Source organism: Crinia signifera, chromosome 4, assembly GCF_055691185.1.
Source record: "Crinia signifera chromosome 4, ASM5569118v1, whole genome shotgun sequence".
NCBI classification, from domain to species: Eukaryota; Metazoa; Chordata; class Amphibia; order Anura; family Myobatrachidae; genus Crinia; species Crinia signifera.
The window spans coordinates 23,490,575-23,497,948 of record NC_139220.1 but is presented as its reverse complement, the minus strand read 5'-3'; positions in this window follow the sequence as shown (position 1 = coordinate 23,497,948).

Sequence of the window (7,374 nt, the reverse complement as noted above, 5' to 3'; positions counted from 1 at the left end):
AATAATTTAATTGGAACATGCATCGTTAATTATATAATGCATACTCACTAGACGATACACAACAATATCATTAACGATGGCCATTGTCATGCATATTGTATCAAATATTGTCTTACAGTATGTGTATGCACCTCAAGACTTCATAACAAATGACACACTGGGCCTTATTCTAGTTCACTCTTTCTGACAAAATCCATCTTAGATTGACAAAACCATGTGCACTGCAGGTGGGTGCAGAGAGAATTAGATTTGGGTGGGGGTTTTACTTCAAAGTGAGATCTATATTGCAGTGTAAAAATAAAGCAGCCAGTATTTACCCTGCACAGAAACAAAATAACTCACCCAAATCTAACTCTCTCTGCACATTCTACATCTGCCCCCCTGCAGTGCACATGGTTATGTCCATCTAAGAAGGATTTTGTTAGAAAGAGTGAACTAGAATAAGGGCCACTGTTTGCAAATATTGAAAAATAGAAATAATGCAGACACAGTATCAATTCAAAGACTTTACATTTCAACTCAAAATTACATATTAAATAGATGTTAAAATGATATATGGAAACTCTAGGTCTAGTGGATTATTAGGATAGGGTTCCCTTACTAAATGAAAGTAGAATTAGCAGCACAACCTCAAAATAGCTTCGGTACTTATGTAATATCTGGGCGCCCGTTTTTTTTATCGCATCGCATCGCATGCAATATAGTGGCATACAATTCATGCAATGCGATTTTTCATTTTAAAGACCCGATTTTTAATTGTATAGTCACCCATGGGCGATTTCATGCCCCCACAATATCCAACTACGCATGGAGTTGATTTTATATAGTGTGGCGTGCCCGAAGCGTGGCGAGCGCAGCGAGCCCCGCGAGGGGACGCAGAATACATGTAAAGTAATCCGCGTCCCCTCGCGGAGCTCACTGCGTTTGCCATGCTTCGGGCTCGGTGGCTCGCTGCGCTCGACACACTATATAAAATCAACTCCATGCGTAGTTGGATAGTGGGGGTATGAAATCACCCATGGGTGACTATACAATTAAAAATTGGGTCTTTACAATGAAAAAATCGCATTGCATGCCTTAAGTAGTGGCATGCAATGAAAAAATCGGGCGCCCAGATAATACACAAGTACCATAACTTCCAATTTATGAAAACATGACACAGGTTACCATTACAAATATATTTGATGTACTGTAGATACTTATTACCAGTCTCCTGTTGATTATTCAGCAGATTAGCCAATGGAAAAGCACAAGTCTCTGTGATGGATCTGAAATTCTTTAGCAAAGGGAGTTTTGCACCTGTTGTTGGCTCCAGCAAATCCTGTATCTTGGTTAATGGATGATGTCAGAAGGAAGATAGAGAAGATCAAATAAAGCCTAAATGATGAAAGTCTAAAAAAAAAAACTGGCGCATTTCATCCCAGTAGCACCTGCAACTTCATCAGCAGAGTGTGACGGTGACTCAAAACTGGCGCATTTCATCCCAATAGCACCTGCAACTTCATCAGCAGAGTGTGACGGTGACTCAAAACTGGCGCATTTCATCCCAATAGCACCTGCAACTTCATCAGCAGAGTGTGACAGTGACTCAAAACTGGCGCATTTCATCCCAATAGCACCTGCAACTTCATCAGCAGAGTGTGACGGTGACTCAAAACTGGCGCATTTCATCCCAGTAGCATCTGCAACTTCATCAGCAGAGTGTGACGGTGACTCAAGCCTATTGCTGTTTAAATTTCTTCTAGTAACTAGGTATAGGGGTTGCACCTGTTACAGATATCCAATCTGTTACTAACAGCCATTATATGCAATGTTGGATTCTATCTCATCATCCTATACAATAAATTAATAAAAATACAATTGCTAATTCACATTGGGCCAATTCAGATCAGTTTGTAAAGGTCCTGTTGCTGGTGGGGGGTCTGCGCATACGTGTATTTGCGCATGTGCAGACCCCCTGTGTGAATGCCTTTGGCGAGTATCACAGGGGAGGGAAGGCGGCGGTCAAGGGGTGGCATCAGGGGAATGGCCAGTGTCACCTGATATCAGCGCCCTCCCCATCATCGCTGATCAGTGGCAAAAATACATTTCTGATTTCTTTAAATTTCATCTAAGGATTTCTGTCCCCTTTGGCCGCATGCGAGAGGATGTGTTCTCGTGCACCTCCCCCCCGCATGCTAGCGAGGGGACGTGGGCGTCGCTGGAGGCGGGAGTATGGTGGGGCGGCAGGGTGGAGCTGACCTGTTCAGTATGGTGCGAGTATACACAGCCTAGAAAACAGGTCTGAATCAGGCCCAATAAGTATTACATTTATTTATGTGTTTTTTTTCCTGTTACATTTCTTATTTTTGTTCATGTTTTTCCCTGCAACATGTTCTCTGTTTTTGCAATATTTACATTGTTATTGAGCACTGTTTTTATTTATTTATCTGAATTTCTCCACAGGTCGGCCATATTTCACGATGAACTCAACTCCAAATAAAGGCATGAAGGTGCCCATACATGGTATTATTATTATTGCATTGCATATAAGAAGCAATAAGATGCAATCTAGTACAAAAGCAGTAGTGCAGCACATAGTTTTTGAGCTGTGCGATGGGATTTGTGATAGGAGCGCGCATCTCACCGCACCCAACAATTGTCCCTTAAGACTGCTACTATAGCATGAAGGTTTATATTTACAGTAACTACTGTACAGCAGTGGCGGCTTCTACCTTATGGTAGGAGGGGGGCTGCCACTGGCTGCAATGCCGGCACCCCCTGCCACCACTGCTCCTCCTGGTCCCCGCCGCAGCTTTTCCAGCGCCTGTACAATGATGACAGGTGCCGGGACTCTGTACTGCGCATGCAGCCAGCCAGGGCCGGTGCAAGGCACTGGAGCGCCCCAGGCGAGTCGGGGTGGGGGCGCCCCGGTGCCGGGGGGGGGGGGGGATGGTACCTGTGAAGAATCTTGCGTCCCTACAGTGAATAGGAAATAACTAGCGCTTTCGCGCCGCCGCGCGCATAGCGCTAGTTATTTTCTATTCACTGTAGGGACCCCGCCGGCCGCGACAAGCTTATATACACAATAACAGCGCCGCAGGTTCCCCCGGCGGCACGGACACCCCTGCACGCACCAGCACTCAGCAGGGTCGCCGGGGACGCAAGATTCTTCACAGGTACCACAGTGCTGGGGGTGAGGGGTGAACTGCCGCCCTCCAGGTGCCGGCGCCCTAGGCAAATGCCTAGAGCTGCCTAGTGGTGGCGCCGGCCCTGCAGCCAGCTTCTATGGGCTTCTGCGCCCATAGGGGCTTCCCGTAGGGAGGGAACACCTCGCAATGGGACTGCCTTGGGTGAATGGCAGCTCAGACTTCCAATAGGAAGTCACTGCCAGTCACAGTGAAGCCAGTGCAGTCTCACACTACAGTGATGGATTTTACCTGGGGATAGTTAAAAAGCGCCACTGCTGTACAGTATAAATAAGGTGCAGCATAAATAAAAAATAAATAAATTCTGGCGCAATATGAATTGCTTTTAGAAATGTTCCTCCATTTTGTTGGAGAAAACTCCAGTTTTATTTGTTAGCAGTTGACTAATGGAATTAATTTATATTACACAGTTGGCTACAAGAACTAAACGAGGTGAGAAAATTCAACTAATTAATTACTGTAAGTTAGAGGACATGGGGGAAGGTCCCAACAGTCATTCTAAAAAGCACAACATGACTCAATGCCAATTATTGAATTGATTTTTAACTCAAATATTTTTTTTTTACATTAGATAGTAATATTTTTAAATAGATAACACATACAGCCTATAATAGGTATAAAAGTATGCAATAATAGAAGACTTTAATAGATAACAGTATATTAATGCACTACAATACATTGGCCCTTATTCTGATCGGTGCGGATATTCCCGAATTCTTTCGGATGGCGTTTTTTAGCCGTCTGCGCATGCGTGGAGAACGCTACGCGCATGTGCCACGCATGGTCTCCGTACTTGTTCTCACTAATACCGTACAGAAATGTGCACCGCAATCATTCGGGCAATATGGGTGTGTTATGGGCGTCATGCGGAATGACACAGGGGCGTAGTTTCAAAGTGGGCTAAACTGGGCGGAAACATGGGCGGACACGGGGGAGTACACACATTTTGGTAGGCGTGCATTCGGACAGCACGCCGAATGCACGCGAGCAAAAAGGGAAGAAATGTGCGGTGTCCAAAAGGTTACTCTTGCTTTGCGGACACCACTCGGTCATGCGCTAGGCAATCGGAACGCCTAATCAGGACGAACGCACCTCAACCAATGTCACCTGAACACAATACAATCACATACTTTACCCATTACTTGTTAATTACACGCTTCTCACTGCTACAATTGGAAGCATTGCAGCTTAAAGGGAACTTTACATGCTGCACTTGTCACACACTTTTACACTGCAAATAATGCACACAACTTAATATTAATAATACTAATACACATGGCACTTGTGCATGTATTAATTAATACAGACATTTTGGGGGGCCAACATAAAATTTATTCAAGAAACTTTGGTACAAATTTCAAAACCATAACAAAACAAATGGTACCATACCAGGACAAAAATGACATAATATATAATAAATAGCCACAGCAGAATCATTGGGAACACATCAGGTGGCTTCACAACAAAAGTACAGCACCAACACTTCAAGTACAGCACACAGTAATGGTAGCCGAAACAGGGCAACAGGTGAACCAAACATGACATTTGAACCGCGGGCAAAAGTGGTGACCCTGGGCACGGATTTGGACACAGGATGCTGACACACACAGCTCAATGGAAGATTTGGGAAGACATAACGGAGGAGATTAATGGGGACACAAGTTCATTTGCGAGCACGTTTGCCCCTGGCAGGCTCCTTGCCACGTGCAGCAGCTCTTCTGCCTCGTCCACGGCCAGAGTCCGATGGTGGCTCATGTGGAGCACATGCTGGTGAGGGGGTGGATCTTCTTCCCCCTCTGGCAGCAGGGAGTGATGAGGTTGGTAATGCACCCGAAGCGGGTGACATTAGGGCCCTATTGCTGTTAACTAGCTCCACCATAAGTTCATTATGGCGGAGGAGGAGGTCGTTTTGCCACAGGGCTTGATCAGCCAGCACCTGCAGGCTACCAGCAATAGCTTGGTGGCTGGCAGCCATAGCTTGCTGGCTGCCACTCATAGCCTGCAGGCTCTCAGCAATACTCTGCTGGCTGGTGGTCAAACCCTGCAGCACCTCCTCGGCCCTACGCACCCACTCGAATGCCGACTCTCCCTGCTGCACAATACTATCCAGCACACGGCCCCACATGGACAATTCAGCCGGGGACAATCCCGGCTGCTGCTGCACGGGCCTGCTACTGGGGCCAGGTGGCACAGACTCCACAACCTCCTCAAGAGAATCTTGACCAAGCGGTGGCGATGCTGTTGAACGAGAAATTACCAATTACCACACATTCCATGCCAAATTTAAAACATCTACTTAGGGCCTGCCAAATAATTACCTTCAAGAGTAGAAGCCATCACTTCCGCTGGGGACTCGCTGTCTATAGTGCTCACCCCCCGGACCTCCTCCACTGCAATACAGCACTGGGCCATCTCTTCCAGGGGGTGAGCTCCAGCTTGGATGGCATGGGGCCAGCCCCAGAGGTCTGGCTGTGTTGCCACCGCTCGGTCAATTTCTTCTTGAGGTTGCCTTTGAAGTCGTGCCACCTGCAATCAAAGTGTACATATTAATACATGTAACTCCTCATGTTTGCTGTAGCACCCATTGCAATCTGAAACATAATACAACATGTGCCTACTGACACCAAACTTACATTATATTCATTTTTCATACCAACCCTTAGAAGATACAAAAACAGTCACCCTCCAATAACTATCAATTCAATGTCATGGCCAACATGTCTGTGCCTCCAAGCAACGTGAACACCCATTGCCCAACTCCATCTAATATTGAATGTAAACATTACTGGACTTGTACTACTCTAATGTAACACACATGTACTTGCCTCTTCTTAACATGCTCCGTCTGACGAACTTGTGGAGCCACTGCATTAATCTCCGCCGTTATCTCCTCCCAGATCTTCCATCTCCTTGTGTGTGTCAACTTCACCGCTGGACACTCAATTAAATCACGTGCCCGGGTCACCAGGATGTTAAGCTCCCGCGGTTCATATGCCATGTTTCGTGTTGTTGGTTCCCGTGTTGCCCCACTGCGGCCACGGGCACGGGCACTGCCACGGCCACCGGTTGCTGTACCTGAAGTGCTGGGCTGGCTACTCTGTTGGGAAGCCACCTGCTGTGTTCCCAATGATTCTGCTGAAGCTGAGGATGGCCCAGCTGCTGATTGGCCTGATGTTGATGGGCCATCTGGGTCCTCTGGGTTGAGGGGGACATAGGTGGTGTTGGCCTCCATGCGTGCCAAGAGATTCTGCACCACCTGGTCTTCCTCTGACTCTGAGCCTGGCATGTTTGCAACAACTGTTTGCCTTTCTAGGACAACTTTAAATACTATTTCTGTAATTGGCGTTAATCAGCTGCAACCTGCGTTCCGTACGGCCGCGTCCCGTACGCCAGCGTCAACCGTGCGGCGCATACGTCCCGCCCCTTGGTGTTGAAAAATATTTCCCAAAAACATGGCAAACTCAGTAAGTCTGATTTATTTGCTAAATGCAGATTCCACCACCAATGACCAAATACAACTGAGGTCAGACATGTAATGTATATTTGAATGTACTTCTGTACTGTGCACTTGTTTGCTATGTAGTACAACTGACACTACTCATTCCATATGTCAATCCAGTCCACCACTTAGCCACAAGTAATCAGTGCTAGCATCCAAATCACATGTGAAAGCACTCCACATTCAGGTTAGATGCTAGCTACTTTTCATTCCACCTCTGTAGTAGGGGCCAGTAGAAGGTAAGTGTACACATGGCAGCATGTGGAGTTAGGTGTAAGTGTCTAGAGATGCACACTATTTCACCAGTTGCTTAGACCCATGTTTGGTGAATGTTATAGATTAGATATAATGTGTTTCCATCTTATTTTACACTGTTTAGGATGGGTGTGCGATGCAATGGGTTAGCCGTCTGTTCGGGCGCATACACGCTGTTAGTGTACAAATGAACAATAAAGTTAATACCAAATATCACTCTGATCAACCAATGACAGCACATGATTGTTTGATTTGTGCCATTGCTAAGATGGCGGCTTATGGCAGAGCAGCACCCTTCTCTGCAGTCGAGCTGAGGACACTGGTCTCCGTTATGGAGACCAGGCTGGGTCGTGCGGGCCCATTCATAACGAATAGGCAGAAACGCTCTGCCTATGCGGTGGCCCGCCGGCGGATATACGCCCGCACCCAGGT